Source organism: Chelonoidis abingdonii, chromosome 2 (assembly GCF_003597395.2).
Source record: "Chelonoidis abingdonii isolate Lonesome George chromosome 2, CheloAbing_2.0, whole genome shotgun sequence".
In the NCBI taxonomy this organism is placed as follows: Eukaryota; Metazoa; Chordata; order Testudines; family Testudinidae; genus Chelonoidis; species Chelonoidis abingdonii.
Genome location: NC_133770.1, coordinates 29,353,808 through 29,368,358, shown reverse-complemented (window position 1 = coordinate 29,368,358; position 14,551 = coordinate 29,353,808). Strand labels below are relative to the sequence as shown.

Sequence of the window (14,551 nt, the reverse complement as noted above, 5' to 3'; positions counted from 1 at the left end):
TTCAGCTTCAACCAGCTGTTATTCCTACATGAGCTCTGTCTGAGGTCAGTAGAAGAACTTGGATAAGCAGGAGTTGGCTGTTAACCTGGGGAAAAGGGGGTCATTGGCCAACTCTGTATCTGTCCTTGAAAAGTGAGTAGTTGGAACTCAGGATAATTTGGCACCCATACATTTCTATTAGATTGTACCCTGCTTTGTATTTTCAGCTGCATGCTCTGCACTGTTGATTGAGTTAATTAATGTCTGCCTTAACGAGAGATTGTAAAAATGTTGTCAGACATTAAGGGTTAATGAGTCTGAACAGGTGTGAGAGATTAGATGTAGCTGAGAATAACCAGTTTGTAGGAGGATATATTAATATTTATTCTCTTAAGGCTTTTCTTGGGCGATAAGACAAGAGAAGAAAATCACTTTCTTTGAGAGGTCTTTAAAAATACATTTTGTCGTATAATTCATTCTTTTTGTTATTAGCAATGCTTGGATGAATATATAACAAGGAGGCTGGTTGTATTGATGGAGTAACTATGTATCAGACAACTCGCTCATCTTGGAAAACCTCCAGTGCTTGCAGCCTCACGAGGGGTAAAGCCAACTACATGCGAAACAGCCTTGTCAGCCCAGGATAAATGTTAATTGGCATCATGTTTTTACTGGAAGAACTTGCTCCACTCAGTAGCAGTCACACTGGTATGCAACATTCTTGCAATCAGTAGACTGCATTGTAAACAGTCTGTTAGTCATCCTATTCTCTAAGTAACTCTCTCCTGTCCCACAAGGCTTTGTTTACCTAGCAGAATCTAAGACAGGCTTCCCTCTATCTCAGGCTTCCGTTACAGGCTAGTGCATTCAGGAGACGCATACCTCAGCAACCCAGTGAAAAAAATAAATAGATGAGGCAGGTCTGAGACACAAAAACTTGATTTAAAACTGAGTTTCCAAATCCAAATCTTTCAGGTGTTCAGAACAGGGATGTTGTTTGGCCCATTGCAGGGAAATGGCCTAATCGCAACATTTGGATTCAGGGCCAGCTTCAGATCTTGAAAGTTCCAAGGTTAGGGGTGTTTAGATTTTGGATTCCAGTTGGGACAGGTTGCTAATCTTTCATTCTAGTATCTGGCAGTCCTCACTGCCAAAGACTGTCAAAGGATTGATCCTTCTGGGACTAGGCTGGCAGGTTTGCTAAGAAGAGCATTAAACTAAGAAATGCAGGGGGAAAGTTGGGAGAGGTCTGGTTTTAATTCACAGGAAGATCAAAATGAAGTAAATGAGGATATTGTAAAGGATAAAGGAATAACAGAAGCTAGGCATATGGATAGCAAAAGGACTATACCTAATTTGGCTAGGAAATTGGGTGAGTTCAGAGAGAAACAACTGAGACGTTTGTATGCTAATGCGAGGAGCCTGGGAAACAAAGCTGGAGGAACTATAGTTACTGATGCAGGACATGAAACTGGATATAGGCATAACAGTAACATTGAACAATAGCACTTCTGACTGGAATACAGGTATTAAAAGGTATGCACTGTTCAGGAAAGAGAGAAATTAAGACACAAGTGGTGGAGTAGCATTGTACATCAATCATCTGGTAGGCTGTAAAGACATAAGTGAAAGCACTGATAAAACAGAATCAATTTGTGTCAACATCTCTGTGTGGAAGGGCAGTATAAGAGGTTATATTGGGGAGTGTTAGAGGTCTGCTAAATACCGCAAGGGTTAGATTTGGATATGGATCTTTTTAGTATTATTCAAGAGATAAATACTAACAGAAATTATGGCCTTATGAGAGACTTTAACGTACCACATATAGATTGCAGATCACATGTTGCTAATAATGATAGGGTCCTGGATGTAACAGTTGATAGATGTCTTCACCAAATAGTCATTGCACCAACAAGAGGTAATGCTATTCTAAATCTGGTTGTCGTAAGAAGTGAGGACATTGAAAATAATTTTGGATCAAATGATTGAGATGATTCAGTTTAAATTAAATGAAAGGCTAATAAAAAACAGGTTAGTAACTAAGGTTTTTTATTTCAAAAGGAGAGACGTTAGGAAAATGAAGGAACTAGTACGTACAGTCAACTTGACTGAAGAGCTCAGGGACTTAAATGTTTAGGAGGCTGGGAATTTCTTTAGGTCAAAGGTTCAAAAACTACCTGGAATCCTAAGCAATGGGAAAAACATGTAGGGAAAGGCTGCAGGCCTAAATGGATGAATCAACACCTCAAAAGAACATTGCAAGTGAGCAGAGAGCCTACAAAGAATGGAAGATGAGACTGATCAGCAAAGAAAGCTACATCTTGGAAGTTAAAAAAAATTAGGGATAAAGTGCAAATTGCCAAAAGTCAAGCTTGCAAGAGAAATTAAAACAAATAATAAAAGGTTCCTTAGCTGCATAAATAAAAAGTGAACAAGAAGAGAAGAAGCAGGTCCTCTATGCAGTGAGAACAGGGTAGACATTAAAGATGATCTAGGTATGACCGAAACATTACATTAATACTTTGCCTCAGTTTTCAGTAAGGAAGGTTAGTGTAGAATATGGTGGGTGGGGACAGCAGGATGGCTAATATGTATGAGTGTATAGAAATGGAAATGAACACATACTACGGGGAAAATAAAACTCTGAGATTAATGTGCTCAAATCAGGGGAACCGAATAATCTCCATCCCAGAATACTGAATGAACTGGCACATGACATTGTAAGTCTGGTAGCAAAGATTTCTAAGTCTATCAACTGGGGATGGTACTGTACGAGTGGAGACGAGCAGACTAGCAAATGTAGCACCTATATATCAGAAAGGCGGGGAAAGTGATCTGGACAACTACAGACTCATTAGGCTGATCTCAATAGTATGCAAAACTTTAGAACACATTTTGATTGAAAGAATGATTAAAGACATGGAGGGAAATGAAAAAGGGAATAAAACGCAACATGGGTTTACCAAAATTAGATTGTGCCACACTAGCTGGGAATTTTTTTTGAAAAAATAAAGGATTTCTTAGACAAGAGAAATTCAGTACTTCTAATCTATCTGGACTTCAGTAAAGCATTTGACACGGTACCACATGGGAAATAAGTAGTTAAACTGGAGAAGATAGGGATTAGTACAGGATTTACAAAGTAGGTAAAGAAAGGTGATTGACAATGGGTTGTGCTGAAAGGATAGCTATCGGGCTGGAGGGAGGTTACTAGTTTATTTTCATTAATGATCTTGGCACAAAAAGTAGGAGTGTGCTAATGAAACTTGCTGATGACACAAAATTGAGAAGCATCATCAATATAGAGGACAGGAATACTATACAAGAACTGGATGACCCAGAGGATGAGAGTAATAGAAATGGATGAAATTTAATAGTACAAAGTGCACGGTCATGATTTTAGGGGCTAATAAAAATTTCTGCTATAAGCTAGAGGCTTGTCATGACAGAGGGGAAGAAAGATCTGGGTGTATTAGTCAATCACAGAATGACTATGAGCTGCCAATGTAACGAGGCTGTTCAAAAAACCCCAAAGAAACAAATGTGATCCTAGCATGTATCAGGCAAGGTATTTCCAGCAGATAATGAATGCATTAATACCATTGTTCAAGGCACTGGTAAAACCACATCTGGAATATTGTGTACAATTCTGGTCATCCATTTTCAAGAAGCCTGGAACAGGTTCAAAGAAGGACTACTGGCATGATCAGGGGAATGGAGGACCTCTCTTATGAAAGGAGACTGAAAGAGTTTGGCTTGTTTCGCCTAGCAAACAAGTATATGATAGCCATTGTGTGACCTGGCTTGTGTTCTATCCTGATATTCCTACCTTGAAGGTTTATACACACATTTAGAGAAAAGAGAGTTCACCCAGTCTCATGCCTAGGAGATTAGATCTGAGAATCCTGCACAGGTGCTAAGATCAAGAGAGAAGTGAATTCAGGTGAGCAGTTGTTTGATATGGAAAAATTAAGCAGACAGAGAAATCGCAGAAGAACAAGGAAATAAAAGTCTGCTTTAGAAATTGCATTTGGGTTGCTTTTCTCTGTAATCGGAGCCTTCAGTGCTACATCTTCCTAATTTGTCGGGGGAAAGAGGAACATGATACAAAAATCAATAGTTTTTCTAAAAATGATAAGATTTTTGTTTATACAGCCAAGGTTTGCAGGTCCTGATTGAATAGTCTTTGTTTGCCCTCACAGAGCCCTTGATAAGTTCATATACAAATAGCTTTGGTAACTGGTGCCAGAGTGCCCAGGTCCATCTGAGTCCAGGTGTAAGTGAGCACATAGTTTTGCAAGTAAGCCCATAGAATTACGGCTATATCTCTGAACCTTAATTGCCTGATAGAAAATAAACACTCCTGGTTACATGATCCCCCTGTTACCAGAATAACACAAATCAAGACGATCTGTGATAAGGAGCAGCTTTTAATGAAAGAAGGTCATGTTTCTCCTTAAATCCCTATGAGACAAAAGTAAGACTTTGACTTGATTTGAAAGACAGAAAACCAGACAATGTAAACTGAGCTTGAGAAGTGTGAAAATTAAAAATTCCAAAACCTTTTCAGACCTGACCTAGGGCCTGATTCTGCTGAAATGCTGAGAGATTCTGCGAGATCTTCCATCCTGGCTCCCACTAAGGGTAAGTCTACACTACGAAATTAAGTCGAATTTATAGAAGTTGATTTTTTAGAAATTGATTTTATATAGTCCATTGTTCGTGTCCCCACTTAAGACCATTAAGTCAGTGGAGTGCATCCACAGTACCGAGGCTAGCGTTGACTTTTGGAGCATTGCACTGTGGGTAGTTATCTCACAGTTCCTGCAGTCTCTGCCGCCCATTGGAATTCTGGGTTGAGCTCCCAATGCCTGATGGGGCAAAAACATTCTTGCGGGTGGTTCTGGGTAAATGACATCAGCCCCCGCCCCCCATGAAAGCAACGGCAATAAATCGTTTCTCGTCTTTTTTCCTGGGTTACCTGTGCAGATGACATACAATGGAAAGCATGGAGCCCACTCAGCTCACTGTCACTGTACATCTCCTGGGTGCTGCTGGCAGATGCGGTACTACATTGCTACACAACTGCAGCTCGTTGCCTTTTGGTAGCAGATGGTGCATTATGACTGGTAGCCATCATCGTCATCTCCAGGGTGCTCTTTTAGCCAACTTCAGTGAGGTTGGTTGGGATGCCTGGGCAGACATGTGTGCTTCTGGTCGGCCTCAGTGAGGTTGGTCAGAGGTGCCTGGAGAACATAAATGGGATGGGAGATGGGCGCGCCTGAATGTCCCCTTAATAAAATCACCCTATTTCAACCAGGTGACCAGGAATGATATCACTCTCCTGAGGATAACAGAGAGAGATAAAGAATGGATGTTGTTTGAATGCCAGCAAACACTGGGACCATATGCTGCCATGCTTTGTTATGCAATGATTCCAGACTACGTGCTACTGGCCTGGTGTGGTAAGTGTCCTACCATGGAGGATGGAATAAGGCTGCCCTCCCCAGAAACCTTTTGCAAAGGCTTTGGGAGTACATCCAGGAGAGCTTTATGGAGATGTTCCTGGAGGATTTCTGCTCCATTAGCAGACTTTTCCAGTAGCTGTACTGGCCGCGAATGCCAGGGCAAGTTAATCATTAAACACGCTTGCTTTTAAACCATGTATAATATTTACAAAGGTACACTCACCAGAGGTCCCTTCTCCACCTGGCAGGTCAGGGAGGCAGCCTTGGGTCGGTTCGGGGGGTACTGACTCCAGGTCCAAGGTGAGAAACAGTTCCTGGCTGCCAGGGAAAATAGCTCACAGCAAGAAAGCAGAGAAACTATCTTCCTCATCCCCAAAACCCGCATCCCTGTTGCGTGCTACACCATTGACAGAGTCAAAGCACAGGGGTGGGATAGTGGTGGCTGCACCACCTAGAATGGCATGTAGCTCATCATAGAAGGAGCATGTCTGGGGCTCTGATCAGGAGCAGCCATTTGCCTCTCTGTTTTCTTTTGTAGGCTTGCCTCAGCTCCTTAAGTTTCACACGGCACTTCTGTGGGGCCCTGTTGTAGCCTCTGTCCTTCATGCCCTTGGAGATTTTTTCAAATGTTTGGGCATTTTTTCTTTTTGAATGGAGTTCTGATAGCACAGATTCATCTCCTCATACAACGATCAGATCCTGTACCTCCCGTTTGGTTCAAGCTGGGGCTCTTTTGCGATTCTGGGACTCCATCATGGTCACCTATGCTGATGAGATCTGCACTCACCTGCACCTTGCCATGCTGGCCAAACAGGAAATGAGATTCAATAGTTCGTGAGCCTTTTCCTGTTTACCTGGCCAGTGCATCTGAGTTGAGAGCGCTGTCCAGAGCAGTCACAATGGAGCTTTCTGGGATAGCTCCCGGAGGCCAATATCATCGAATTGCGTCCATGCTACTCCAAATTAGACCTGGCAAAGTTGATTTCAGCGCTAATCCCCTTGTCGGGGAAGGAGTACAGAAATTGATTTTAACAGCCCTTTAAGTTGAAAATAATGGCTTCGTCATGTGGACGGTGCAGTGTTAAATAGATCTAATGCTGCTAAATTCTACCTAAACTCGTAATGTAGATCAGGGCTTAGTGCCAGTGAAAGATGAGGGTTCCCAGTGCCTTTTAGGACTAGACCCTTCTAGTAAAAAATGGAGAGGTGCTGAGTACCTGTTAATCCTATTAAGTTCAGTGGGAGCTTTCAGCACGTCTCAGGATATGACCCAGTGGGGGCCAGACCAGAACGTTACTGCAGACGTTTGTATCTAGAAGTTAAGAAGTTGTACTCACTGTGTGCAGTCCTTTAATTTTTCAAAATCCTGTACACATTTTTTAAAATGTATCCTTCTGTGAGGTAACTATTATTATTCATGTTTTAAAGATGGGGAAGAAATGACACAGAAAGGTTGCTGTAAGTGACTTGCACAAGAGAGCCATGAACAGTACCCTGAAGTTCTTGTCATGTGGCTTGAACTCAGTCTACTAGACCAAAGTGCCAACAGTACATGTCTTTTTATTTCTTTATATTATCTGCCAGTGTCTCACCTTTAGAAATCAGGTTAGACATCTCTTCCTCCCATCCCATAAAAATAATGAGATTGCATTACAAATCTTGAGATTTAAAATAAATGTCCTGGACTGCTTTCAGGGATGCCATCTGATTTTTAAGCCATTAGGGAAAGTCTCCTCCTGCCAATTTGTATGTGACCTTCTCACGTTGGAAATTCAACATTATCTGTGAATTTAATGCAGACATTCTCCCTGGTACTCCACTTGCTCTCTCCACCCTCTGGGGGATGTCATTCTTCCCCTGTTTACTCATCTGCTATGACATTCTCTTGCTTCTCTCTCATTCTCCCAGCCTCTGACCACCCTGCCTGATTCTCTCCTATTATCCCTCTGTTAGACTCAGAGGCTCTGGCCTTCTCTGCTGTATCTGTGATGTCTAGCCAGGGTCAGGGATGTGGGTTGCTTGGGCTCCTGCTGCTCCTTCCCCTTATCAACTGTTTAGACGTCTCCCCTTAGCTCCTCCTTTCCTATCCAATGAAAGACTCGGGAAGCTTGTGGAAGAGGATGCCGGGAAAGGGAGTGCTGAGCAGTCAAATGGAGAGGAAAAAAAGATGAAGGGAACATACCCTATGTGTGAAGGACCGGGGTAGAGAGATAAGTGAGGGATAAGGGTGGGGGAAGAGAACTGCTAAGCAAGTTCAGCCAACGCTGTACATGCCAATGAGGTATGGGGTCAGGAGAGCATGGGAGCAACTCTACAAAATAATCAGTGCTTGTTTGCCTCTCTACATCCGTATGGACACTGTTAATACTGCAGACATTGAGAATGCAGGTCCATGCAGAATGATATAATGGAAGTTATCTTTCTAAAGCCACATTTACTGACAGGTAATCTATGGGGTTTGTCGCAGTAGTACCTGATAGAATGACTTCCAACTCCTCATATTGTGGGAGCAGTTAAAATAAACAGGGCAGGGATCACTTTTTTGTTAGCTTTTTGTACAGCAGCTAGCACAATTGGGTCCTGGTCCATGACTGGGGCTCTGAGGTGCTACTACAGTATAAATAAATACTAACCATAATTGTTAGTTTAGATTTCCCAAATGATGCACCTAATAATATACAGATGGCCTGATTTTCAAATCTAGAAATATGCACTTATGAATGCAAACTTGCATATTACATTTTACCCCTTGTTTGTGCAGGCAGTTACTGTGCTTTGTACGTAAATACAGTAATTGCAAGATCAAATGGCCAGTTGCACTCCCAGATCAATGTACGCAACCACAGCAATTGCATGGACATTTTGTGCCTAACTTTCAAAGTTATGTTAATAATATCCTTTACAAAATCTCTAGCACAATAGATCTAGCATGTAGCAAAGCACAATAACCTGAGAATGAGCCATTATTGCTGAATCAAACTAATGTTTGCAGCAGATGCAAGCACCCAAAAAGCCCTTCATAAATCATATATTTATGTAACTATAAATTAGAGACCTGACTGAATGCACATTTCCCACTGATTTTGCTGTGCCCTTTTAGTTGTTAGTTACAGATGTCATGATCTTTCCTGTGGAGTAACAATGTTTTTTCTCAATGTGCCTTGTGAAGAGTACAATATCCCCAGCTACTGGCTTTCAATGGCTGTCAGCAGGCAGCTGACCAGGGAACCTTTACTTGGCAAATGTGAACAATCAGAGAACTTTTATTTGCAGGACTGAGGGAATCTGCTTCAATGTACTCCCCCATTGAATAGATGTAGCCTGAACCTCCCTGTCATTAATAAATGACTAGATCAACCTCTCTCACCCCCAAATCTTTTTCCAATTATAAATGTGAGGTTTAGGAAGTGAGACATGAGTAATATTTGTTGTAATTTGTTTGAAAAGTTGCAAATTAACAGGAAAAAAATTCTTCCTTTGCTGAATTACATAAAAGCTAAGAGTTAAAATGTGGCAGAAGACCAACTCATTAGCCAGATATTATCATTAGCCAAATATTATTGTACTACCCTTTCTCTGCTGGAAGGAAAGCATTAGAAATCCAGCTGTTCATTTGTATGTAAGATGTTTGGGAGATAAAGCTATAATGAAATATTTAAACTCGAGACAAGTTTAAGGAGAAACCGTTTTTTCAGCGAGGAAATGGAAATTGAGGTCAAAAGCCATGGAGGTAAGGGTGTACAGAAGAATTGCAGAGGCCTTTCTTCAAGATGGGTGGGGGAAATTTATGCTAGCAAAGGTATTAACAATTAAAGATGTTCTGGGACTAGTAAGAGGATTCTAGCATGCTGAGCCAAGCTAAGTTATCCAGGTGTTTTTGGAGGCCTTACTGTCTTCTGAGTTCAAGAAATTTCTCTCTTTCTACTCTTTTCACACAGTTGGAGTTAAAATTGTTAAACACTAATGCTGGCAGAAGAGCAAATACGTCTTTGAGGGATTTATTTTATAATGATTTTACCGCTTTGTGATAGCCTATAAATGACTATTTCTTTGACACTTGAGTAGTGGATGAAATTCAGCTGGCAAGCTTGTTTTATTCCCTGCAGGTATTTCCAGTTTTGTTGAGTCACTTGGATATCTTTGCTCTCCTTCTGTGAAAGAGAAAAGTATATCTGATAGCTGTGTGACATTTGGTACTTTGGGTTTGGAGGAGTCTCTGACAGCCTTTCCTTCATGTCCAGTCTATGTGCGTTTGCCTCCTCCGATCCCCTAAGAATTCAAATGAATCCAAAAACTCAAAGTCAAAAATTACAAAGTTTAACTTAGTTTTGCTACACAATCATGTGGAACTACAAGCTTTGCATGCAGAACTGTAAATCAGTCCTGGTCAGTTCAGCTGGATGCAGTGTGCCACAAAAGGTTTGCAGAGCTCAGGAGACAAATACACCTGGGACAACTTTTCAATTTAAAAAGAAACCTGAAACTAAGTGAGTTTCACATTACAAGAGTTTAGGGGCTAAAATTTCAACAGTGCACGTGTAACCATGGTCACAGATTCCCATGCATCTTCATATGGGGAAATAAGCGCACGAGACATTTGAACATTCACAAAACATGAGCTGGACATAAACAATTGTCCCCGGGCAGTGTGAAAAACGCACGCCCAACCAATGATGTGAGAGTTCTAACTCTGAGAACGGCAATGGCTGGTTGCAGGAGGCTCTCCAAATGTGCTGATGTTGTTAATGGAGCTGCTCGCTGTGTTTATTCTGTCCAAGGAACATTTTGTCTTCCCACCAGCAGGAAGGAGCTGACCTCCAAGATGCAAGGCCAGATGGGCCAAGATATGACAGACATTAAATCAAAAAGCAGATGCCCAATGTTCAGTAGCTAAAGTTAGAAAGCAATGGTGGGCTATGCCAAGAGGGAATTCCTTCCAGAGTGTGTGTCTGAGGGAACAGCCTGCTGTCCAGTTGGCTGATGTCACAATTTAGGCATACATGAAAATCTGAAAAAATTGTCTTGTACAAAATAGTAAGTAAGAAGTAGGCTCACAGATTTTAAGGTCAGAAGGGACCATCATGATCATCTAGTCTGACCACCTGCATTGGTGTATTATTCCTTAATAGACCCTTAAAGTCAGCCTGAGTTACCCAAGTCCTCAAATCATGGTTTAAAAATTTCAGGTTACAGAGAATTCACTATTTACATTAGTTTAAACCTGCAAATGACTCATACCCCATGCTGCAGAGGAAGACAACCCTACCAACCCCCCACCCCAGGTCTCTGCTGATCTGACTTGGGGGAAAATTCCTTCCTGACCCCACATATGACATCAGTTAGACTCTGAGTATGTGAGCATGACCCACCAGGCAGATACCAGGGAAAGAATTCTCTATAGTAACTCAGATCTCTCCCCATCTAGTGTCCCATCACCTGCTCTTAGGGATTTTGGAGTCTCAGATGCTTAAAGAATATAGTCTGCCTTGAGATCTGTTCATTGCCTCCCCATTGGACCCTAGCCCTTCTTCTTCTGGTTGAGATCTGCAGTTCTCTTTTGAAAAGAAAGTAGAAAATGAAATGTAAACAAAAGAAGCTGCTTCCTGTATCTGTGTAGTAACAACCAACAAGGACTGTCACTGCAGAGCAGGACACTGCATGGTGCAAGTGAGCAGCAATGCCTAACCCCTTCCTACCACGTACTTACCAGTTTTCAACTCACGATACCATTGTGGTATTCATCTTTGAAAACAGATGACAGACAGCTTGGTTACAGGGCAGGCAATGATCCCTAAGATGAACACATGCATAGAAGACATGAAATATCTGTCACTCTCAACCCCATCAGGAAAGGCTGATCAGACACATGCAGTTGTAACACAGTGGACAGACAGGGATACAATGGGGGCCTCTTTCTGGAGCTGGACATGTGACCTTGTCAATCTCCGTCATGACGCAGGGGCAGCTGAGCCAAATTTGAGTGGTGCTTTGATCCTGGGTACCTGATTGGCTTTGCTCACCTTTGCAGCTCTTCTGGTACCAGTGGGAACTGGGCGTCCCCAGCCCTGAGGGAGAAGTGGAGCATGGAGCACCAGGAACTTCCCAGGAGAGTGGAAAGATTGGATCCAGGCTTTTGGTGTTTCCTGGTGAAGTGGAGATGGAGGAGAATAATGGAGTCTGGGGCTCCCAGAACTGCCTGGCTACAGTTCAGGTGAGTGCTCTTCAGCCTGACAGCCTCTCTGGATAAGAGCTTGAGGCTGGACATGGGGCAAGGAGGTTGTGTGCTGGGTGCAGGACGTTGGTGCTGGGGGTGGTGCAATGTGAGGTGAAGACTGTGGGGCCCGGAACGGAGCTGTAGGAGGTAGAACATATGTAGAGCTGAGTGAAAGGGAGAGAGAGTGGGTCTGGATGCAGGGCAGGGGAGAGAGAGCTCTGGGCCCCCTTCTTAGGACAATTCTGGTTGTGGCCCTATGGACAGAGATTTAGAATTAGCTAATTACTTCATGTGTTATGAATGCCAAGGATTCTTTGGCCACCCTTGAGCACAAGGAGAGTTGTTTCAAAGGGACAGCCTTTCTCACCACCAACATCCAGCCCATGGATTCCCATGTCATCTGGACCTGGCTCTAAGTTGCTAACATTAGTGCTGCAATAGGTTCTACTGGCGAGTCATTACAGCTAGACCTTTCCCCGGGAGCAGCATACTCTCTCTGCCCTCTGGTCTCCTACGCGCCTTAACATTTTTCTCTACCCCTCAGCTTAGGCTACAAACACTTATGCCTCCATGGATTACTGGAACTGGACTTGATTTCCTGCCAGCAACCCACAAAGAGGCTCCAGACTGTCAGCCCAGACCCATCATTCATCTTCTTGTCTTTTGTAAAATCTCTGGAATCAGTAGATAATGCCTGACACACTAGCCAGGCACCAGGATTCCCACTTATTTCCTAACTGGAGTCTGAGGGTAATGCTTTGTGATTGAATGCCATAGAGGAAAGCCACTCTATGGTTAGAATTAGAAGAGTCTCTGATATCAGAGATTATCTGCGTTCCTGTGCCTAAAATTGTCACCAGGGAAAATGAAGCTGGTCAGTAGTGTTTGTGAGGAAACGGATCTACTTAAGAAAACCATGCATTCGCATAACAGGGATCAAGAATGGGGAAAAAATCTGTAAACAAACCCAGTATTTTTTAAAATTTCTTTTGCGTTAAGGTGTTTCCATGGCACAGAGTTTCAGTGGTCCACCCTCAGAAGTTAATGGAGCCAGAGAATGTCGAAAAGGCTGTAAGGGAAGAGATTATTCCTTTGATGGACCACTCTCTTGAAGTGTGGCAGGGTTTTTTACAAACTTTTCTCCGCAACCATTGAAATAGCATGCCCTAGGTGTCCTGTTTTCTGGCTTTGTTCTCACATATCACTTGGGTTTTCAGATGACCTGCAATGGATGAAGTGGGAGAGATGATTATAGAGCCAATATTGGAAGTCTTACATTGAATCTGACAGATTGCATCTTTGAGAATTTTGGATTTTAATGCCAGGGCTGTACGGCAGGAAAAGAAAAAATTCTTTGCTTCTAACATTGCATCTGCAAAATTGGATTTGTTTGAATGGTGCACAGCATGCTTAATCTAAACTGCCTTCATTGGGTGGCTGATTCAAGTTCTTCCCATTGTGAGGAAATTTCTGGTTACTTTGTGGGGATCAACCCTTTTTTCCAAACCTGTCTTTCAGGCCCTTCTCTTTCCTGGATGGTGAAGACCAGAAGGGAGACTCTAAGTCTTCTGCTTATGGAGATTTTCAACATTTTTATTAGGGAGAACAGGTTGCCAGCTGTTCTTAAAGAAATTGTTGTGTGATCTTTACTCAAGAAATGATGAATATATAATATATAATTTCCTGTTTCTGGTTACAAGTATAGGGAAGATTATGGTGAGAACATTTCTGAGAACCTAGATGCCTCAGATTTCCTTGCCCCATATCAGTCTGGTTCTGGATTTGGCACAAAAATGGTGGTGAAGTCAATGGTAGATGATCATCTTCTGGTAATGGATGCTAGTCAGGTGTTCCTGGTGCTATTGTTAGATCTATCAGCTGCCTCTCATACCATAGATCATGCAAAGCTATTGACTTGCTTGCATAATGCAATGAAAATGGATGGGACTGCTTTTAAGTGGTTCTTTTCTTCACTTGAGAGGACTCCCAGAGAGTGGTTGGGTGATTCCCCTCCCCAAAGGCACTGTCATGAGATGTTCAACAAGGTTTCATCTTTTCTCTTTTCCTGTTCAATGAGTGTATGAGGTCATTGGGAGGTCAGTTTTGGCTGCTGTGTGCCAGTAACTCCATATCTCTTTTAGAGACCCAGTTAGAGCTGTTGGATGCTTTGGGCAGTGGTTAGTCAAAATTCTGGTTGACTGTCTGAAGGTTTATGTAGATAAGTTTGTGGTGATTGGAAACCAGAAGATACGATGTGGATTATATCTTCCCCTTTGAAAGTTTGCTACTAGAGTTCACAGTCTTGGGGTATTTTTGGGTCCTCAGCTGCTGTTAGATGATCAGTGAGTGGCAGTGTCTAAGAAAGCCCCTTTTCATCTCCATCAGGCCAGGATATTGCAACCGTTTCTTTCTTTCTACTTATATGTCTCCATCATAAGAGTATTTGAATGCCTCCCAAAGGATTTATTCTCACATTAGTCCTTTGAAGTAAGGTAGTTTTATTGTTATTATTATCCCAGTTTTACAGATGGGGAAGTGAGATAGAGAAATTGTGGCTTGAAGACCACCCAGAAGCCTGTGGAAGAGTAAGAACTGAACCCAGAGCTCCTGAGTCTCAGACCATTATCTTAATCACAAGGGCAGAGGTTGCTGGTTACAGACATTGCTAATGTAATCCATGCCTTTGTAATTTCAAATTTATATTACTGCAGAGTGTTCTACATAGGCCCACACCTTACACCAACTTGGAAACTGAACCTTATGCAGAATATGATGGCTTACATCTTAAGCAGTGTATTTCACTGGATGCATATGGAGTCTTTGCTTTCCATGATCTGCATTGGCTGCCTTTTGTAGCGGGGTTGAAAGTGTTGGTTTTGATATATAAAGA

The 14,551-nt window shown here is 42.3% G+C and overlaps 1 long non-coding RNA gene across 1 annotated transcript; it reads left to right on the top strand.

Moving 5' to 3' along the window:
- The first annotated feature begins 5,276 nt into the window (after positions 1 to 5,276).
- Positions 5,277 to 14,300, top strand: LOC142046189 (uncharacterized). Its single transcript, XR_012655088.1, has 3 exons — positions 5,277 to 5,444; positions 11,476 to 11,658; positions 14,181 to 14,300. It is a non-coding gene; the product is annotated as an uncharacterized LOC142046189 (long non-coding RNA).
- The last annotated feature ends 251 nt before the right edge of the window (positions 14,301 to 14,551 follow it).